Genomic DNA, 21986 nt, shown 5'->3' on the forward strand with positions numbered 1-21986 from the left:
AGAAATCATCCCCCAGGGGGGGATGGCCACGCCGCAATCCCTTCTCCTCCATTCTCTTCTCAGGATCTTGGGCATGCATGCACACGCGCCTGGCGTGAGTTTAAGCCACCGGATCTGGGACTTGAACCGCAGTCGACTACGTGGGAGTCCAGCGACATAGCCATTACGCTAACTGCTGGTCCCATACTTAGGAAAAGTTTTGATCACAAATAAAGCAGAATTCATAGAGGGATGTTTTGTTAATTGCTTCAACTTTAATGCATAGGATTGTAAGTATTTGCTAAATTCAATTCTTTTCTTTTCCTCCTCCTCCTTCTTTCTTCTTTTATATTTCGAGTGGGCACATGAGAATGCAAGTGGGGGTGGAGAGAGAGAGAGAGAGAGAGAGAGAGAAAGTGAAAAAGCGCTGGCCCTCCATGGGGCACCTCTTCTCCTCCAGTTCTCCCTCTTGTTGAGATTTTGGACATCCATACGCACATGCCTGGCATATTTCTTAAGCTGCCTGGTCCAGGATTCAAATTCTACAGTTGGCTATGGGGAATCCAGCTGCCTCAACCACCACACCATGGGCTGGCCAGAAATGTTTCTAGAGTGACCAAGTGTTGGAAATGGAGAGAAGGGCAGATTCTTTTAGCGATGCCCAAGAGATCTCTATTCCCTTTCCATTTTTTTCCAGAGGTCTTAGGGAGCTGAGCTTGTGGTTCAGGTAGAAGCTGCTCTTCTGTAGAAGGGAAACACACATCGCCACCTCCTTATCTAAGGAGAAATGGCTTGAGGTGCTGACAAAGCATCCTGGCAAGTCAGTGGAGCTCACTTGTAGATGAGAGCAGGTCCAAGCTCAACCAATGGAATCAACCACAAGGGACAGGGTGTTGGGATACTCACAGTCAGATGATAGCCAGACACAGTGGTTATAACTCCTAGGACAGACAAGAATCCTCCTCTGGAGACCCCCAAATTACAAACACCATGAAACTCCTAAATTCACAGATGATGCCCATATTTAAAACACTGTCGAGGGGCCAGCAGGTGGTGGAGTGGTTAAGGGCGTTGGACTCCCATATGGCTGACTGTGGTTCGAGTCCCAGACCTGGAGGCTTACCTTCTCACTTTCCTTCTCTCTCTCTCTCTCACTCTGTCTGTCTCTGGTTAAATTAAAATAAATGAATAAATAAATAATTAAATTAAATTAAATTAAATAATTCTTTAAAAAAGAAATAAAACACTGTTGAGTTCAAAATACCTCCTTGTAAATCTCATGCAAGGCAAATACTACTCAAATGCATATATGAATTAAGAAGACTCTTCTCAGCTGGGAAGCAAACTATTCAGAATTTTCTTTACAGAGTATTTTTGTTTGTTTGTTTGCTTGTTTTTTGTTTGTTTATTTTTGTTTGTTTGTTTGTTTGCCACAGGGCACTTTTTCTGAAGACAGACTAAGAGAGAAAGTGAGAAATTACCCTCCTCTCCCTTCCAGGGAATAGCTACGCTGCAATCCCTTCTCCTCGATTTGCCTCCTGGGATTTTGGGCAGACACACACACACACACACATACACACACACACACACACACACGCCTAGCATGACCCTCAAGCCACTGGGTCTGGGGCTCAAACTGCGGTCAACCATGAGGGCGTCCAGCATCTTAACCATTACGCCACCTGCCGACCTCTCAACTTTCTAGGTTTTAAAAAATGTTCTTCCCTTGATTTTTAGATAATGACTCACTTGACTGACTTGTTTGGTTTCTTGAATGACATAGCAAAACTCACACTCTGTCCTCTAAGACCTATATCCTGTGGGGAGGTTTCTGGCAGCCAAGTCTGTATACCCAAGGGTGAAGTCCAAAACCGTTTATTTCCACGTTGGATCACATTTGGATCCATAGCATTTGACTTTTTGAAGGACAGTGCCAGTTGGCATTGAGTCTGGTGGAATTCCAGGTGGCCATGTGCCACCGGGTATGCAGCCCATGTTAGAGGACATGTGTGCCTCTTCTTGCTGATTCTTTTTGCTAGGAGGATGCACTTTCCTGATAAATGAAACCTGGAAACCTCTCTTCCCGCTAATTTGCATGAGAGAATTAGGCAAAGGGCCTACAAGGATTAGGAAGGCTCTTGTACCATTCATCGGGAGTCGCACGGCAGTTTCAGAGCTCCATGTAGATAGCGCCATCCCCACCACATTCAACATGGAAATGATTCCGTAATTGAACTCTATTAGACACTAAGGCTTGAGCCTCCCTGAAGGAAGAAATTTAAACATTTGGGGATATTATCTGAGAAATATGGTTTTAGAAAATACTCATTTGAAATATTTGGGTGATTTTTTTAAAACGTCATTTTCCCAGAAGTTTAAAATATTCAAAGAATGACCTGGATTCTTCTTTCTTATTGATATGGAAGGACATATCCTCAGATATATGCATTCTGTCATAATTGCTTAGTCACTGAATTTCGATTCTTTCTGGGGAAGGAAAAAAAAAAAGTCAAATTGACTTTTAAAAGAGAATGGTCTAGGTCCGTAGCCTGGGTGTCCTCCACTGCCTTGGTCAGCCACTTGTGGCCACTTGAACAGAGATCCCTGGAGCACCCCAAGGCCCAGTTAACTCAGTGCCTCAACCTCCCTCTCCCCCTCCAGTTCTCTCCCCATCCCAATTCCCTCCAGTGTCTGTGCTCCAATACTTCTCTGCTGCCTTCTTTTCTTTTGTCCTGAGCATCCGAGTCACCAGGGCTTGCTGGACATTCCCTTGCAAATCTCCCACACCTCACCATGCCTTTCTATTCCCACTGCCCCCAGACCCTGCCGCTTCAAGCCTGGATGATTATAATAGCATTCAAACTAATCGCTTACTTGTTTCTCCCCCTCCAATTCACTGCTGCCACAGTAATCTCCCTCAAATACCATTTAATCATGCCAAACCCTTAATTAAAAATCTTCATTATCTCTTCATTACCACCAGGATAAAGTCCAAGCGCCTCCGTTTCCTTCCACTATCTGGCCTCAATCCACATTTCCAGCTTATTGGCCACTGTTTCCCCACAGTCTTTGTAGACTCCACTCGAACCAGTCTAGTCACATCAGTCGTCCACCTGGAATGTTCCTCCCTCTCTACTGAGACTTGTGTGTGTTTTTTGAGATTCATGTGGAGTCCTTCTGCCCTTTTTTGTGAGGCTGCTTCCTTGGGAAACCATGCCCTCTTAGAACTCCTAGAACATTCCATATCCGTTACCATACTCTGTCATGGTTCATTATTTTGCTTTTGAAGTACTTGGGTTTTCTGCCTTAGACCATATGTGTCCTAAGGTCAAGAATGGTGGGACAAGCAGATGGCATAATGGTTACGTTGCTGGACTCCCACAGAGTCGACCACAGTTCAAGTGCCAGACCTGGTGGCTTAAAACTCATGCCGGGCATGTGTATGTGTGCGTTCAAAACCCCAAGCGGAGACTGGAGGAGAAGGAATTGCAGCATGGCCATCCCCCCTGGGGAGTGATTTCTCTCCTTCTGTCTCTCAGGTGAGCGCACGTGCCCTATAGCAAAAAACTCTTTCTCTACAAAAACAAAACAAAACAAAACAAAACAAAAACACAGGAATGGTTCCACATACATCCATCCCAAATAAAATACAATTATAATGCGATTTGGTTATAAGATGTTTGGAGTTGGATGGTCAAGGGAAATATCTGTGGTAGGGTGTCTATTGTAGTTCTTTTTATTTGGGACAATCCATAACAATAATTGGAATGCCCAGTTTTAAAGGGAATAAATATCTTTGGGATAAAAGAAAGGGTGTTTAGCTTATCCAAAAGAGATACAATCAAAGACGGATAAATGCTGGGAAAATCATTTGTAGAGAAAAAAGAGTAAACTACTCTATGCCCATAAAGACTATGGAATACAATGGAGAAAACCCTTGTGCATGACCATATACAGTAGTAAAGAGGCTAAAGGGAAGGTAGGTTTCTGAGTTATTTTCATCTGTGTGTTCAGAAATGCATAGCTTTGCTTTCTCGGCATTTATATTTTGCCAGTAATCCTGAAGTCACACTGTGTACACCCCCACTGCAGTGGGCACAGTACAACCAGGCATGGAGAAGCATCACCGGTGACTTTCCTGGTTCTCTGTTGTTTGCTGGTGCTGATTAGAACATAGCTATGCCTTCTCTTGAAGAGACTTTCATGACTTAAAAACAAACCAAACCCAAACCAAATAGTGTATTCCTTTTTCTTTTTTTGGAGAGGTTTTTGCTATAGGCACGTGTGTACTCACCAGAAAGAGAGAGACAGAAATTGAGAAATCACCCCCTAGGGGGGATGGCCACACCACAATCCCTTCTCCTCCATTCTCCTCTCAGGATCTTGGGCACACATGCACATGCGCCTGGTGTGAGTTTAAGCCACCGGGTCCGGTACTTGAACCACGGTCAGCTACACGGGAGTCCAGCAACATAGCCATTACGCTAACTGCTGGTCCCGTGTCTTCCTTTTTCTATGCTAGCCAGCAGTGTATTTCACCTCAAGGGACTTTTCCCTTTATATATCACGCCAACTCACTGGATCCCTGCATCTCCTGCATCCAGCAGGAGGTAAGAGCTCTCCTTGTCCCTGTGGAGTCCTGGGATTGGGCTCTCACGATCTCTCACACCACGATCACAGGAGTGGGTAGCTTCCTTTGAGTCATTTGCGTGGAAAATGCCTCCTTCCTGTCTTTCCCTTTCCTCCCACTCACTGGGGAGAACTATCAAAAACAACAAAACATAATAAAAGCAACATCAGGGGGTCAAAGATGTTGGATTTTCTCTTTTTCCTTTTCTTTTCTCCACCTCTCCCCAAGTCCCACTGGGCAACAGAATTCTGGGCTCCGTGTGCATTTGCCTTGTCTCTGGAAGCCAGAAGCATAATCACCTCTGCAGCTGCCAGGACCCTGAACCCCGGCTAGAAGTTTTCCCTTGTTACTGATGTCTTTATTGGACAGCTGGCATGTGAGAAGTCCCCAGGGACCAGTGAGTGCCCTCTAACCTCTGCTAGCATCTTTTCCAACGTGTCTTCTACAACAGGCTTTTCTTTGTTCTCCTCAATAAACATTAAAACAATATTTTGTCAGTAAGCCTGAGGTCACATTGTGTATGCAAGAGACTCAGAGGACTTTTTTTTTTTTTTGGTCATAGGGCAAGAAACAGAGAGAGGGAAAGTGAAAAATCACCCCAGGGGAGAGGACCACACTACACTCTCTTCTTCACTGTTTTCCTGTTGGGATTTGGGCACACATGCACACACCAGGTCTGGAACTCAAACTGTGGTCAGCCTTGTGGGAGTTCAGTGCTTTAACCAACACGCCACCTAGTGGCCATAAGGACATCATTTTAAGAGTTCAAAATCCTTCAGACCAAGTGAACTCACACTCATTTGACTTGAGGTTGTCCCAGGTTAAGGCATGTGAGTTTACTTGTCCTAGAAATGATAAATTTAAGAAAGATTTTGATGCACTTAAAAGAAAATGAAGAAGAGTGGTATATAAAAACTCATGATATTGAATACTGAGTTGGAGTAATTCCTCTAACAATGGGAGCTTGTGTAACAGAACTCTGGATGAAAGTTTGTTTTTCCATCAGTCTAATCCATCATTGTATCTCTGGCAACCAGCATAGTGCCAGACACGTAGTAGGTGGGCAATAAATGGTCAATTAATGCCTGAAAATTTAAGTGTTGTAAGATCAAATCTGTTTGATAAAAGCTAACTAGAATAGGTCTAGCTTTCTTCTATCTTGACTTAACTTTTTTTCTTTTTCTTTCTTGCCTGACTTTCTGACAGGATAGTGGGACAAGATAAGACTAGATTATTGTTACATGCACACTTTTAATGTTCTCTTTGGCGCATGGATGGTGGGATGTGGGAATCAGACTGGATAATGCCCTTTGAACCCTTTATAATGGAGCAACCATGGCAATACTTAAGGAAGAAAACAATACCACCAAAACAGGGTTAAAGCCTTTGTTACTGGATAAACGTTAACGTCCTCAGAGAGGGCATTTTCAAATTACTCATGTACCATAGGTAATTTCGCTATTTAAAAAAATGCAACTTTCCCAGGTGAAAGTAACAGTTGCCACGACCCTTTCTTACCTGAGTACAGCCTTACGTAATTGACCTCTCTCCCTCAGGCAAAAGAAGAAACTGCAACAATTTTACTCCACTTAAAAGGTCATCCATACCGCAGACCAGAAATATGAGTAGAACAATCATTTTTCAGAGAGGAGAAAATATGCAGGCCTGGCCCTCTGTGTGATACGGAGGACTCCACCGTACTGTCTGCAAGCTGGTGAACTGTGCACCTGCGGATGGCAACTCACTCCAGAACCTCTAGGCACACGAGCGCCACCTAGTGAGGAAATCCCACTTTGAAACTTACTAAACAAAACAACAACTACTTGATTCATTCCACCTCCCTTTTCAGTTATTGAAAAATAATCACTTTAATTCACATAGATGTGCTTATAATTTCAAATGCTTTTTACAAAGATTAATAAACTTGAAGTCAAAATACTAGAGCTAGTATTTTGAACTGAGGGTGAAGACATTCAAAGATTTGACCGCTATTTTGTATTACTTAAAATTTGTTTTAAGATTTCTTTTCACCCATGTGTATTTCCCAGAGTCCTGGAACGAGGGTGCCAGGTGGTGGTGCAGCAGTAGAATGCGATACTCTGTGAGGCTGACCCACACGGGAAGGTTCCAGGTTTGCATCCGAAGACCTCCTTGAGTATGCCAGGCATAGTCTGGGCTGGCTGAGGCTAGGCGGATGGTGGCATGAAGCCCCTGTTAAGAATGGCTTTCTCTCTCTCTCTCCTCTTTGTCTCTCTCAGAAGTAAGTAAATAAACTTTTTATTTTTAAGAGAGTTTTTTGCCATGGGGTGCATGTGCTTGCCAGAGAGACAGAAAGCAAGAAATCATCCCCTTTTCCCAAGGGAGATGGCCACACCACAATCCCGTCACCTCCATTCTCCTCTTGGGATTTTGGGCATGCGCGCACACACACCCAGCGTGACTTTCAAGTCATTATATAATATATATTTATTATTTGTGTTTGAACCATTTGAATATCTGTATTACTAATAAAAAATTAGATTAAAAAGTTGGGACATATTTATGTTTCAAGCAGCTGTTTAGTTTCAGCAAAAATGATATTATCAGTTGCATTAAGTTTATTTGCTAATTTGCAAAGAAAAATAATGTCTCTTGTCCGTGAGATTAAAAACTTTTATTCAGGGGACCAGCAGTTGGCGTAATGACTATCTTGCTGGATTCCCATGTAGTCGACTGCAGTGCGAGTCCCGGACCTGGTGGCTTAAACTCAGGCCACCTGTCAGTGTGACTAGAGATGAAGGACCACTTTCTATCACACCCTGGAAATTACAATTATTTGCTTTGAAGCAATTGTATAAAAAGCCAAATTGTCTGGCTTTAAAAATGAGAAAGCATGTGGTGGCACCCACCTCATGGCAAAAACTACTGGAGGCTGGAGAACTGCAGCATCGAGCCCATCTCTCTCTCTCTTTCTCTCTGTCTCTCTCAATGTGCATGATTTTTTGGGACCAGCAGATGGCGTGGTGGTTACTTCACTGGACTCCCACATGACTGATTGTGGTCTGAGTCCCAGACCCAGCAGCTTGAAAGGCATCCTGGGCACATCTGCATGCACGCCCAAAATCCTGAGAAGAGAGAAGAGGAGAAGGGATTTCTGCATGGCCATCTCCCCCTTGGTGGTGATTTTTCACTTTCTGTCTCTCTGGCGAGCATAAGAACCCTATAGCAAAAACCTCTCTTTAAAAAAAAATGTGAAAAATATTATGTTCTTTTCGTGGTTAAACATTTTCTGTCCGCTGATCATTTTATAATAAGAGCCAGGAGACTCCAAAATAACGCCCATAAAATGGAAACAAAGGGATAGACAAGCTAATGACAATTTTTGCTAAGCAAGTAGATGCCCTTTTTAAAGTTTGTTTCAGGTTATTCAAATTTTCAGTCAGATCTTCAGTGAATAAATGCTATACATGTTCTGGCTGATGGCTGGTGGTTAAGGGGGGTGGATCCCACATGACGGACCACGTAGCGTGAGGAATTCACCCAGTGTGTAGTGTGCATGTACGTGTGTCCAAACCGCAAAAGGAGAGAGAAATGGAGAAGATGGGATTGCAGCATGACCATGCCCCATGCCCCACGGGAGGTGCTTTCTCACCCTCTCTGTCACTCTTCCTCTTTGTCTCTTTCTCTGGTAAGTGCACAGGCCCTTTGGGAAAATTGAAAGAAAAACAAAATTGCCCCCTCATTTTACTATGATTTGTATTTTGGATGAAATTTGAAAAAAGATTGCATTTCTGCCAATATTTAATACATAATAATAGAAGACAAAGTACATATTTGAGATTTGGCATATTGTGGCCTGAACATAACCTAAGCTTAACAGAATGCTTTGGCATACCTAATGTCAAATATAAATACTATCTTCTAAGATACGTATATGTATATGTATATATGTGTGTGTTTGCGTATCTATAAAACACTACATAAAATAGTAAATAATTTCGGCAATTATTACATTATATATGTTACCAATTTTGGCCCACATATTGTTTATTTATTTATTTAGGAGAGGTTTTTGCTATAGGGCACATGTGCTCACCAGAAAGACAGAGAGACAGAGAGATAGAAAGTGAGAAATCAGCCTCAGGGAGATGGCCACAATCCAATCCCTTCTCCTTCATTCTCCTCTCGGGATCTTGGACACACACACACGCACGCCTGGCGAAAGTTTAATCCACCAGGTCTGGGACTCGAACCGTGGTTGACCAGCAATGTAGCCATTATGTCATCTGCTGGTCCCCTCACATATTATTATAATATTAAATTGAAAAGAGACTGACAACTTAAAAAGAAGTTGAAGGCTAGCAGGTGGTGTAGGAATTAAGGAGCTGAGGGATGGCAGGTGGTATGGTGGTTAAGGCGCCTGGACTCCCACATGGCTGACCATGGTTCAAGTCCTGGACCTGGCAGCTTGCTTTCTCACTTTCCTTCTCTCTGTCTCTCTCTGGTCAACTTCAAAAAAAAAAAATAACATAAAATAATGACAATGAATAAATTTAAATAAAAGAATTATTTAAAAGAAAAAAGGGGCCAGCATGTGGCATGGTGGTTAAGGCACTGGGATTCCCATGTGGCTGACCACGGTTTGAGTCCTGAACCTGGCAGCTTGCGCTCTCTCTCTCTTTCTCTGGCAAAACTCATGTGAAAATAATAATAAATAAATGAATAAAATTATTTAAAAAAAAAAAAAAGAAGTTAAGGTGCTGGATCCCACATGGCCAGCGGAACAGTTTGATCCCAGACCTAAAGGGTTGAAAAATCACGCTGAGCACATATGTGTGTGCCCAAAATCCCTAGAGGAGAATGAAGGAGAAGGGATTGTGGTAAACGCATGTGCTCTAGAGCAAAACTGTATTTTAAAAAAAGTTGAAGTGAGGGTGTTTGGAGATTTTAGATGTATTTACTTCTCTCACTGTATATGTGTGTGATTTTAGTTAACTACTATAACATAGGGAGGAATCAATGACAGAGCCATTATCCTGTAAAAATGAACTAAGATGAGAGATTACTATCTATCCAATAGTTGGTCTCAGGTATTATTAAAAAAAAAAAACCAGCAAAATTTATACAGCTACAACTGCTGCATCACATTTAGTTTGTAATTCTGGTCATGTGTCAACATAGCTAAAAAGAAGTAAAATTGAACCATCCTCTAGTAATTTGAACTCATGCCAATATCCCACATACACTGTTTTCCAGTCATTGTCTTTATTTCATTTAAGTTGACCCAACCCTAACCTGTCTGTTCTTTAACTGTCCTAGAACAACTATAATCCAACATTTAGGAATGAATTGTGTAAGTTGAAAACCAAACAGACCCAAACCAGTCAGAATCTGATCTTGGCATCTCAGTTAGAAAATATTCATAATTCTAGTGCTGTCCGCAATGTGAAAAACATCTTTTGTGTTTTTGTTTATATATGCTTACATAGTTATTCTTTACTCCAAAAGTGTAAGCTATTTGGGTTGTTTAGTTCTTTAGAGCTGGAGAGAACTTAGCCATTCTCTAAGAAAGATGACAAGTATTTTATTTTTTAAAGTCGTGATATGCTGGGTCAGCAGGTGGCGTGGTGGTTAAGGCGTCGGACTCCCACATGGCCAACTGTGGTTAGAATTCCAGGCTGGGGGCTCAAAAATCATGCCCAAGAGACCAGCAGTTAGCATGATGACTATGTCGCTGAACTCCCACGTAGTCGACCGCAGTTTGCATCCTGGACCCGGTGGCTTAAAACTCATGTAGGGTGCGTGTGCGTGCGTACCCAGGATCCCAAGAGGAGAATGGAGGAGAAGGGATTGTAGCGTGGCCATTCCCCCTGGGGGGTGATTTCTCGCTTTCTGTCTCTCTATCTCTGTCAGTCTGTCTGGTGAGTGCACGCGCCCTATAGCAAAAACCTCTCAAAAAAAAAAAAAAAATCATGCCCAAAATGCTGAGAGGAGAATAGAGGAGAAGGGATCGTAGCATGACCTCCCTGAATTTCTCATGTTCCTTCTCTCTGTCTCCCTCTGGCAAGCATATGCCCCCATGGCAAAAACTTATAAAACAAACAAACAAACAAAAAAAAAAAAACAAGACACACTATATATTATGATAAAACACCTTTTATCATATACTAGATAGATTTATATGTCTAAGTGAGTGAATTATTTGCAGCTCATTTGGCAATTAATGGGTAAGAATGCTGCTTGTTTTAAATTGCCTATTTTAACAACTGAATTGGAGCTAATGAACTTTCTATTTAAAATTCAACCTTAGAATCAAACAGCAGATATACTAGCAAAATCATTAGCCACTACATCAATTAAATTAACTAGAAATAAAACAAGGCAAGGAATTTTTCTCAGTAAGACTTCCCCTTCCCTATTCATTCATTCATTCAATGAACAAATCTACACACACTCCAGACACCGGGTATAACAAGAATGAACAAAAGGAACATAACCCCTGTCTTCATTGGGAAGACAGACATGAATCCCATAAACACAAAGATGAACATATTGATGTGAGAGAGATGAAGGAAAACAATGGGGTGGTCTGAAGAATAATAGAATGACCTATTTTAGATTGGGTCTTCAGAGAGACGCTATTTTGAAGAAGTGGCATTTAAGTCTCCTGGAGGATGAACCTGAGACAGTTAGGTAATAAATGAAGTGAGGAAATTAATAGTGATCATTTTTTAGTAAAACTTTTGAATATTTGGGACCTACTGGTGTTTCTCTGAAATCTGAACTTCACTGGGCATCCTGCATTTTATCTGGCAATCCCAGGAGGGTACCTGAGGTCAAAGCAAGTAGGAAGGGCTTGGGATAGTCCACAGCCTGGCAACTTTGGAGGGGATAAAGCGGTGCAGTTATGAGAGGAGGCATGAGCGGACTGGCACTGGAGGGTCAGCACTCTGAGATGACCTAATAGCTTGCAGGTATCATTTCTTCATCCCTTTGATTTTGCTTAAAGCAAAAATTGCAGCACAATAGTTAGAGGCTAATTTCATTTAATATGGTAACTGCTTAATTCATACAAAAACCTGAGAGACATTCTCAGCAAATAAATGAGGTTCCTTCAAAAAGGTCATGGAAAAATGAAATTAAATGGAATAAAACCCAGAATTCTTCTGGTGCAGAAAATTTGAATATGTGCATATGTTTTTCCAGAATATATATTCTCCATGAACTTTCTGAAGATGCCTTCTTAAAAGCTATAAACTCTAGCACAATTTGCCAATTAAAAAAATAATTGCCAGAGGGTATATATGCTCACTGGAAAACAAGAGAGAGAGGGAAAATGAGAAAACACTCCCCACAGGGAATGATCACACCATAATCCCATCTCCTCCATTTCTTCCTCCTTTCAGGATTTTAGGCACGCACACACACGCACCTGGCATGTTTCTCAAGCGGTCAACTCTCAGATTCACTGTGAAGTCTGCCCTGTGGATCCAGCTTCCTTAACCACTATGCCATGGGATGACCCTGCTCCTTTTCTTTTAAAGTTTATTTATTGTATTTCCTGAGAGAGAGAAAAAATTAAAAAGAGGCAACCTCCACAGGGCTTTGTCACTCTATGATCTCCTTCCCCTAATCATGCAGCTAGTCAGAATCGTGGGTGTTTGTGTGCATGGCATGTTTCATGTTGACTCATGATTTGAATCTTCAGTTGACCCTGTGGGTTCCAGCACCACAGATCAGTATGCTACTCCCTATGCCACCAGAGTTGGGCCTTATTTATTTATTTTTGTAAGACAGGGTCTCACCCTGTTACTATCCTTCTGCCTTGGCCTCTGCAGTAGGACTGTAGGCATGCACCACCGTACTCAGTTTGTTTTTTCTCTTCATCAAGGGCTTGCCATATTGCCCAGGCCAGCCTTTAGCTTCCAATTTTCCTGTCTCAGCCTCCCACATCACTGAGTTTACAGATGCGTGTCACTGCATTTAGCAGCATGGATGGACTAGGGAGCGATTCTAATGTTCTTAGAAGGTTAAATAGGCTTTGGTGGATAACTATGTATATGTGCAATCTTTGCTTTCTATTTGACTATTTTCTCCTGAATTGGCCTAGTCTGACACTGTTCATTTAGGAGTTCAGAAAAATGCTACTATGGACTGAATTTTTGTGCCTTCCTTACAACTCGTGTGTTTAAGTCTAACTCCTCAATGCGATGACATTTGGAGGTAAGGACTTAGTGAGGTAATTAGGTCATGAGGGTGGAGTCCTCAAGCACAGGATTAGTGCTCTTAGAAGACTGGAGAGGTGATCTCTCTCTCCATCATATGAGGACACCACGAGAAGATGGTTACATGCAAACTAGGAGGTATACCCTCACCAGACACCAGGTCACCAGACACCACAGTGCTAGCACCTTGACCTTGGACTTCCAGTTCCCGGAACCATTAGAAATAAATTTCTATTGTTCAAGTTACCCAGTCTATGATCTTCTGTTATAGCAGCATGGATGGACTAGACAGATTTGTCTGGGGAAACATGCTGTACTGGCAGAGTGCATGCCTTACAAAGGCATTTGATCCAATGCTTGCTTATTAAAAGGTATCCTTGTCAGGACCAGCAGATGGCGTAACGGTTATGTCACTGGACTCCCACGTGGTTGACTATAGATTGAATCCCGGACCCAGTGGCTTGAAACTTACACCAGGCACACGTGCGTGCATGCGTGCCTAAAATCCCAAAAGGAGCATGGAGGTGAAGGGATTAAGGCGTGGCCACCTCCCCAGGGGGATGATTTCTCACTTTCTGTCTCTCTGTCTCTCTGGCGAGTCCATGTGACCTAAAACAAAAATCTCTCTTAAAAAAAAAAGGCATCATTGTCAGCACTCTCAAATAGTCTTACATAAACCCCTCTAAGTACTGAATATAATTTAGCTTTTCAGATCTTTGAATCAAGTAAAGATACTAGATTCTGATTTATAATTTTTAAAAAGAATTATTTAATTTTATTTATTCATTCATTTATTTTAATTTGACCAGAGAGAGAGAGAGACAGACAGACAGACAGAGAGACAGAGAGACAGAGAGTGAGAAAGCAAGCTACCAGGTCTGGGTCTCAAACTGTGGTCAGCCATATGGGAGTGTCCAGTGCCTTAACCACCATACTACCTGCTGGCCCCCTATTTTATAATTGTTTTGCTTTGTTTATTTATTTATTTATTTATTTATTTTGCCATTGCCCTCACGTGTTCGACAAAGAGAGACAGAAAGAGAAGGAATGTGAGAAATCCTCCTCTTGGGGATGGCCACACTGCAATCCCTTCTCCATCATCCTTTTGAGATTCTGACTATGCACACGCACGCATCTGGCATGGTTCTCAAGTTGCCAGGTCTGGGACTTGAACCTGGTATGTTTTTCAAGCTGCTAGGCCTGGGACTCAAACTGCAGTTGGTCACATGGGATCCACCATGACACCTGGCTGACCCCGAGAGTACATATATTTTATTTTTCTTTTAATAATTATTTTATTTAACTTTATTTATTTTAATTTGACCAGAGAGGAACAGAAAAAGAGAGAGAGAGGGAGGGAAGTGAGAAAACAAGATGCCAGGTCCAGGACTCGAATAGCAGTTGGCCATGTGGGACTCCAGTGCCCTTAACCACCACGTCACCTGCCAGCCCTCAGAGAGTACATGTATTTTTACAAAGGTGCATACCATATTGTTCATAGAGAGACACATGGTATGGAAAAAAATAAAACACCTACTGGGAGGAGTGACTGCTGTTTCTTCTTCATTGAAAATTGAGATCAAACACCAAGCAATACCCTTAAGGTTTGATTCTGGATTTGCAGTGGGGCTTTAGGTTGAATTGGCAAAAGAAAAAAAAAAAAAAAGGATCAAGTCAACGTACACAGGAGTCCTTTATAAATCTCTGAGAATAGAAACCCCCGGCCTCCTGTTCAGACAGAGCTGGTGATGTGCCTTCGTTTGCAGCGGTCATGAATTAACATCAGTTACACGTGTGTGCGAGTTACCTCCCTTCTTTCCCAGTCTCTCAGTTTACCAGTGATAGTCGCTGATGATAAATGTGCTTTGGGGGACCAGCAGATGGCATAATGGCTACATCGCTGGACTGCCATATAGTCGACCTCGGTTCAAGTCTCAGACTCGGTTGGCTTAAGCTCACGCTGGGTGCGTGTGCACGAGTGCCCAAGATCCTGAGAGAAAAATGGAAGAGAGGGGATTGTGGCGGGGCCACCCCCCTGCGGGGGGGGGGTGGGTGGGTGATTTCTCACTTTCTGTCTCTCTCTGTCTTTCTGGCGAGTGCACGCACTCTATAGCAAAAAAAAAAGAAAAAAAAAAAACCTCCAAATAAATAAATATTAAAATGTGCTTTGGGTATTTCGTGAACAGAGTTAGCAGCATACAGAATGTCACTTTAGGGAGGAAGAACTCACGCCCATTCATGGCAGGGCTAACAACAGTGGGTGTGAAACAGTGTAGGGGTTTACCTGTTCCTGAGTGACAGAGGAACTACTCCCTGATCACCAGCTGTCGATCCCATCAAAGACAGAGGGAGTCCTCTGGCCTAGTTAAAGAGTATCTCACCCCTGGCTGCATCTCGTCCCCACCCCCCTAGGTTTCATTTATCTTTTTTCTTAACACTGCCTGTGACCTAAAGCCTCCCATCCACAATAGAGACTTCCAATAGGTAGGGAGGGGAACTGAGCACACCAGACGTCTGGTGATAGGCAACTTGGGTTTTGGCTTAAACGTTATAGGATCACCTTTTTAAAACATCAAAATGCTCATTTTGTGCAGTTTGAAATGTGACTTTCAAAGATGACCCTAATCTTCGGGGAGTAGATAGTCTGTCCGACATCAGTGAATTTCACTAGACAGCCTGTTTTTGCTTCCCTGTGAGGAATTAAAGTAGATATGCTAAAAGGTTGTACCTCTTTCAAAGCTGATTCTCCCTGTAAGAAAGTGTTAAACCGCAGTCGGTGATGGAAGCGGCTGATAAGACTTGGAGTCTGTGCCACTGCCTCCGTGGGTGGCTGCCTGTCTGACATATCAGAATGTGGAGTGCAGGGCTGTTGGTCACAGAGTCTCCTGTACAAAATGTATGTGGTCAGAAAGGTTCGGAATATAACGAACACTCTTATCATCACTGGAATCTTTGTAACAGCTTGAATGACTTTTTAATTGTGGCTTAATCTAGTTAATTATGGCAACTCTTCCCCATTTTCCAGGATGATGAATTAATATTGCAGATCATTAACGTTACTAAATTGGCATAATGATATAGTAGACTTAACGTCCCAGTTACGTTGAGACCTGCTTTACGATTTAGCTCTTTGGTTTATTTGCCTTCAATCAGAAAAGCATGCACAGTGCTGGCTTCACACGGCAGGCTCCATGTAACCACTTGTACTCTTTTCCTTAATAAATTATTGATACAGAAAATCCCAAATGGAAGACTTCTTCATCTTCAGACTCTATATGAAGCCAACATTTTCTTTCTAATATCCACTTCATCAGTAATAAAAGTTAGAAAGCGCTGGCTCTTGAGCCAGGTTTTATAATTAGACAAGACTGTATTTTACATCTGCAAAATACTCATGCTTAGTGGGAAAAAAATGAGAAACGCGATATGTTCCATTCTGTTGCAATGGTTATACCATTTTAATCTCTTAAGTTCAATATATATCCTCTAGCAGGCTATACTTCTAGGATTTCATTTTTAGATCCTTAAGGCTGCATATATCTGTCAAACCGACATAATGAATTTAAAGTGCTAATGCCTAGAAGACCAGAAAAACATTGAAATATATCCTCGGTTGATTAAATTACCACCTCCAGCTACTTTACATCCTTATGTCCAAATAGATTTTCTTTTTACTTACCAAGTGCCGGATCTGGAAGATGTGGAAGATGTAATTTTATGGTAAAAACATGCACATGTCTTTAGAAAAGAGCATTTTATTTAAGCATCTTTTTAAAAGTCTGTGCAGTCGTTCTGGGATCGGACTTACAATTTGATTACGGGTCCTTGCAATTATCCTCAACCCGCAGGTTAACCTTAGGACCTGACAAGGAACTTTCAAGGGTGTTCTCGAAATGGAATTTATGTTAAAAATTTGGAGTACTAACACTCAAATATTCGTGATAACGATATTGAAAACAGGTTAACTTGTTTTGCAAAAATTAAAAAGCAACAATGACTCCTAATCCTCGTGTTAAAAGCTGCTTTTTGTTGTTGTTTGTGTATATTATGTGTGTGTGTGTGTGTGTGTGTGTGTGTGTGTATATGTGTATGTGTGTATATATATATATTCCCCCAGGGACTGCTCAGATTGACATCTCAGGGCAGTGAAAAGAACTACAAGACATTCCCCACTTGGGATGGGATTGCTCCGTCATCTCACTAGCCGGTCCCAAAAGGGAGACCTGGTGAAAAATCTGGTTTCTACCCATAAAACCATAAAAGTATCAGTCAAAATAACCTTTAAAATAAAAACACTACGGATCTGAGGGGGAGAAAATACTGGTTTTCCATTCAACTTTTATTTCCGGAATTTAAGGTAGAGTCAAAAAGACAGCCATGTCTTTCTATATGCCTGTATTCAGACTTGTACACCGCCTCCGGCAACTGCATCGAGCCACCTGCACTGCTCCCACGATCGAGTTCATACACACGTATAAACACACGCGCGCACAATCACACCAAACTCAGATACACAGACAATCAGCCTCACACAACGTCTTGCAGGACAAGCAGCAGCAAACCCAGCAGCAATGTGTGGCTCATTGTCTATTGGAAGGTGACCAGTATGAGCACCCGCCCCACGACACCTACACCTGGCCATCGGAAGGACCAATTCTGACCCACTGGAGTGCTCTCGGTCTGGTCTGACTCAAGGTGTGAGAGAACGGTCCACCATGTCGAGGTTACGTTGCTAGAACCTTGCAGTTCCAGCATGCAATGCAGAGACAGTGCATATCAGTGGTTAGTCATCAGGGTGCTGTGGTGTCTGGGGGTGAAACTAAAGACCACAATGAATGTGAAATAAAATGACAAGTATCAGAGGAAACAGGAGCAGCTACCGAAGGCAAGAGAGCAGATTTGTAGTGCTTTGAAATGAAACGTTCTAATCCCTCCGACAATCCTGTTGACTATGAGCTATAGACCTAGGAGTACAACACAGAAAAAAAGATACATTGTGGGATAAACAGCTTCTTATAAGGTAAAACTGAATGGCCCAAATAGATGAATAATGAGGCACAATGGAGAGAAAAAAGAAATGAGTCAGTGGCAACATAAGAGGTAAAAGTGAACAGAGGACAGAAAGGCAGAAAAGGAAAAAAAAAAAATGTAAATGAGTGAGACAAAAAAGCCCAAAGACGAAAAAGAAAAAGAGAACAAGAGGGGGAAAGAAGTAATATTTTCCTTGATAAAAATGCACAAAAGGGAAGATGAACTTTGTTCTTTTTCTCTTTCTACTCTCCTCTCTTTTTCTGCTTTTCGCCTCGCAGCACGCCAGCCTAAGCTGAGAGCTGTAATGTCATTAAATTGCAAATGCTTTTTCATTTCCGACACACACTGTTTACTTATCTGGCAAAAACATATGTTGGAAGGAATCCGTTAAATTCTGCCCATTGCCTTGGGTAAAAGTGCAATGGAAACGGACCCACCGAGCGTCCTCTTTCTTCTTCTTTAGCACTCCCCTTATCTACAAGACGGCTTCGCAGAAAACTGGCTAGTTCAATGAAAAATGAAGATACAGCGGGAGATTAGGGAAGAACACTGAGCACAAAATTCCTGGAGAGAGGGTCACTCCATTGCAAATGATTTCACTCCTCTAGATCTGCATAAATTACTATTTTTAAGGCATCTCCAAAGTCTGTATATTTTTCTCACTCTGTCAAACATTTAATTTCACGCCCCGTGTTCTGAATATGCTAAAATGCATATCTCTGATGCACCTTTAAGCCAGAAAAACGAATGCAAAATTGAAGATAAAATGATGTGATTTGCACTACAAGCCTATTACTTGAGGTATTTACATATAGTTTACCTCTGCAGTTCTGAGGATGATTTATTAAAAAAAATCTGGATTAAGCTCATATAAATATGTATAAATCTTTGTTTAGAAAATAGATTTTGCAGCTGTTGTGTCAAAAAAAAGTTCTTTAAGATTCTGTGAAGAATTTTCCTTTTAGCATGCTTTAAGAGGGAAAAGAAAAAGGGGGCCAGAATTTGACATTCCGCTTGGCGGGGGGAAAAAAGCCTTTTCCACCATCCGGCAGTTATAAAGACTCCTTTGAGTATCCTTCTTTGCCCAAAGCAGCAGGCCCCTCCTCAGTCTTTCATTACACTTATTTAATTTTCTTTTCTTTTCTTTCCTTTTTTTTTTTTTTCTTTTTGCTTGTGCCCAAATAATAGTGCCTTGGATTACTAAACTCAAATTAAATGTCAGTGTTTAATGACTGAAACAATTATGAGTCTTTTGGACATGCCCCGGTCTCTTCTCCCCCTCTCCCAAACACATTCTCTTCTGCATCCTACATGGAGCCTCCTCCCTGACACCCAGCTCGGAGCAGCCAAGGGAGTAGCCTTTCAGCTACCGATTTGAAAATGATGATTAACACACAGCTATCTGCAAGCAAGATAGCTTACCTTCCGAAGAAGCAATCCGAAAAATATTGCTGTTTTGTTTAAACGATCTCCACATGGGCATTTCAACACCCCCTATTCTTCTTCTGAATCTAGAGTTTTGCCTCTTTGTCTGAAAAAAATGCTTCGTGCAGCCCGGCCTCTCCCTTTCCCTCTGGTCCTCATCCCTCTGTAATCATTGTGGGGGAATTACTCCTTGCTATTTTCTTGTTAGGCTTTGGGTTTAGGAGACTTTAGATAACCAAGTTGCCTAATTCAGGACTGAACACACATTGGACTCTGCAAATATACCGCCCGCTACATGATAAGGGCAGGGCCCGGCTTCTGGCTGCACCTGCCGCAAGGCGGTGGGAACAGCTGCTCTGGAAGCAGGTAGTGGGAACAGCTATTACTTCAAAGCCCACATTAATCCTTTCGCAATTAAAACAAGAAAGGGATGTTTACAGGCATTTGATCGCTTTAGGTGGAGATAGGAGTTTGCTTACAAAGATTGAATTCCAGTTTTGGTGTGCTGCGTCTGCTTAAAGTTGACTAATGACGATTTAAAATAATGAAACTGCAGTCGTTTCCAAAAGTTAAGAGTCATTCTTTTCTGCACAAAATAGCCTACCAATCCCCCCTAGTGGTCTGACTGTCGTTACTGTGATTTACAAACACTTTCCTTTCCAAAACTGTCCGCTTGGTTTGTTTATAGGTTCATAGCAAAGAAACTGCAGATAAACCCAAAGTCAGACCACTTAGGACTAAGCTGAGCCTTCTCTTAATTCCTCCCGCTCACTCCAACACAGTGGCTATTGCTCAGACCGATAGCTGAAGCCTCCCGTAGGGCCGGCGTGGTATTTCGAGAGTTTTCTAAACTGATGAATAAACAGGTTTCTGATGTTCACCCTCTTCTCACTGAAACCAATGAAGAGACTCGGATTGTGACGCACTCGGTCTTTTCAATATCTCTGGTGGTGGATTTGGGCTTCTGAAGGGAAAAAGAGTAAATCACAGAAATGGTCTATGTCTTGCTTTCAGGAAGGTTTGGCCCAAACTGGATTATTTCAATCCTTTGGGATAGGATTACCTTTAAATGATTGAAAAACCACAGATGTTTTTCAAGTGTAACCACTAAGAAAATGCCTGGTCATCGTTGCCATTGCGATGTTTAATCCTTTTCTTTACTCTGTACACGAAGGGTGGAAATCCTGCTTCTTTCGGTGTTTACAGGTGAGCTGAACTGTCCAACACGCTCCTCTGCTTCCCTCTAGGCCCACGCCTACCACCTCAGGAAGCTGTAGTTGAGCTAAAGCCACCTGAGTATCTCAAACAGAGAACACAGAAAAGGGAGATTCTGTTCAGCTGAGAGCTGGCTTCATTTCCCTCGCCCATGGTCCTAGTCTTCTGAAATACGCTTCCTCTTCTGAAGTGAGTAGAATCAAATCTAGCACTCCCACTTTTCACAGACAGGGCTGTATAGTTTTGTTCTTTGATAGCTTAGATGGGGAGTATCAAGATTTTTTTCTTTTCATTCTTTATTTTATTTACTTATTAGTATTTTTTCAAATTTGCTATAGGGCAGGCGCACTCACCACAGAGAGACAGAGAGAGAGGGAAAGTGAGGAAGCAAGCTGCCAGGTTCAAGACTTGAACCTCAGTGGGCCATGTTGGGAGTCCAGCACTTTAAATGCCACTCCACCTGCTGGTTCCTCAAGATATCTTACCTTACTGGAATATGGGAGAAAAAGAACGTTAGATATGTTCTTTATACATCTTCAAAAATACAGAGCAAAATAATTCTCAAGCCTTAAACCCCAACCTACACGAAGCTTACAACGTCAGGAAAAAGGAACATGTAAACATGAATCTATTACCAATCTATTTGCACTTTAGCCTTGAAAGCTTGCAGACTTTTTTTTTTCTGTTTTTTTTTTTTTTCTCCCAAATATTTACACTATTTCCTTTAATACCATTTGGACTTGGCTTCATTTCATTCCTTTCAGTTTCTGCAATGTCCATCCTTTTCCATAAAATAATCATTTCTTGCTAGAAATATCTCTAGGAATCCGGGCATCCCTTCTTATTTATTTATTATTTTATCATAAACCCGGTGGCAAGAAATATTTATGTAACCATTGCAACTTTCCTTCTTAGAATCTGCTCTAGTTCCTAACTCCGTCATCATGAAACTTAATCTCCTTAGCTTTTAGGGTCCCTCAATGGACTAGCTGTTAGTAATGCAACGGTCACCTTTCTCTACAAGATAGCTTCATTTTCCACAGTGGTTAGTTAAACCTGCTTGCTCTTCCTTGAACTAGAACTTGGGTTTTCATATGTACAACTACCTTACCAGGAAGCTGATGAATCTGGAGCTTGCATGGGCCATTTCCAAGACCTTATACCTAATTTTGTATTTATATTCTTAAAGAAGATCCTCCAAATTGTGTAAGCTTCAGGTCGGACCTCCTCTAGCCTTTCCCCTTTATCATGCCACCCAGCTGTGTGCATCTACTCACTGAGGAATCTTCTCTATGGCTTTTGCCATAGGGTGTGTGTGCTTGCTGGAGAGAGACAGACAGTGAGAGGGAAAAGGAGAGGATGGCCATGCCACAATCCTTTCTCTTCCATTCTCTTCCTGGAATTTTGGGCATGCACACACATGTGCCCAGCATGATTTTCAAGCTGTCAGGTCCAAGACTTGAACTGTGGTCAGTCATATGGGAGTTCACCGTCGAAACCAC

This window comes from Tupaia chinensis, unplaced genomic scaffold (genome assembly GCF_000334495.1).
Source record: "Tupaia chinensis unplaced genomic scaffold, TupChi_1.0 Scaffold000503_1, whole genome shotgun sequence".
NCBI lineage: Eukaryota > Metazoa > Chordata > Mammalia > Scandentia > Tupaiidae > Tupaia > Tupaia belangeri.